This window comes from Cebus imitator, unplaced genomic scaffold (genome assembly GCF_001604975.1).
Source record: "Cebus imitator isolate Cc_AM_T3 unplaced genomic scaffold, Cebus_imitator-1.0 Scaffold720, whole genome shotgun sequence".
Lineage (NCBI taxonomy): Eukaryota > Metazoa > Chordata > Mammalia > Primates > Cebidae > Cebus > Cebus imitator.
The window spans coordinates 254,251-255,501 of NW_016108035.1; the positions used below are offsets into that span (position 1 = coordinate 254,251).

At 40.5% G+C, this 1,251-nt stretch overlaps 1 protein-coding gene across 4 annotated transcripts in view; it reads left to right on the forward strand.

The window, feature by feature from the left end:
* Nucleotides 1-1,251, forward strand: part of LOC108296499 (centromere protein P) — a 273,862-nt gene that overhangs the window by 91,705 nt on the left and 180,906 nt on the right. The gene's annotated exons all lie outside the window — the stretch shown is intronic.

Genomic DNA, 1,251 nt, shown 5'->3' on the forward strand with positions numbered 1-1,251 from the left:
CAGGTGCGTGCCACCACGCCCAGCTAATTTTTGTATTTTTAGTAGAGACAGGGTTATCCTCCTGCCTTGGCCTCCAGAAGTGCTGGGATTACAGGCATGAGCCACCATGCCCAGCTGAGATTTTTTTTTAAGTCACGTATTACACTGAACTAGAGTCAAAAGTGGTTTAGTAGACTTGCTACTGAGTAACCGTCTTTTTTTTTTGAGACGGAGTTTCGCTGTTGTTGCCCAAGGTGGAGTGCAATGGCACAATCTCGGCTCACTGCAACTTCCACCTCCTGAGTTCAAGCAATTCTCCTGAGTCAGCCTCCCAAGTAGCTGGGATTACAGGCACGTACCATCACTCCCAGCTAATTTTTTTGTGTGTTTTTAGTAGAGATGGGGTTTTACCATACTGGCCAGGCTGGTCTTGATCCTGACCTCAGACGATCCACCCAGTTCATCCTCCCAAAGTGCAGGGATTACAGGCATGAGCTACCACGCCTGACCTTAAATAACTATCTTTTAAGAGAATCCCAGTTAATCTTGCTTACTAGAGTATGGATCTATGATGACAGCATGACATCACTCAACTACAGTCTGATCCCTCCACTATAAATGCTGGGTGTTCCTTGGAATTACCTGATCCTTTAATGATTGTCAGTACCTGTGGGAGAAGAGACCTTTATTTCAGTTAGAGAGCTTTTGCCCAGGAGATTCTACAGCTTCTATTTGCTGATACCCTTTTATGCCCTTCAGAAGAACATGAAAGGCTTCCTTTTATTCGATTGTCTTCAGATATATAGAAATTGTATTCATGTTTCCTTTTAATATTTTCTGTCCAATTCTAATTGTACCATCTAATTTTCCTCATGAAACAGTTTCCAAAATCCAACTATTTAGTCTCTGACTCTGCTTGAATAACTACTTTGTATCCTAAAGATACAATGTTTATATTCTACAAAGTTCAGTTTACATTTTTCTTTCTAGTTTCCTTTTTTCCATTAATATATTAGAGTTATGTTCTAGATATACAAATATTATTAAAAACACACTGTCTCTGTCTCTCAGGATTTTAAAGTCTAGTGGAGGATTAGATACACATGCTGTAGAATGCAGGAGGAGGATATTGTATGGAGCAGAATTGCAAGGGTGTACGCTTCACAATGAGTACTCCTTGGTGCTGAAACTTGAAGTTCCAGGGAAAGGTCAATTATGACCCGGATGAGAAGCCTGAAACCTACATTTCATTTCTGTCACTTACCATATCTG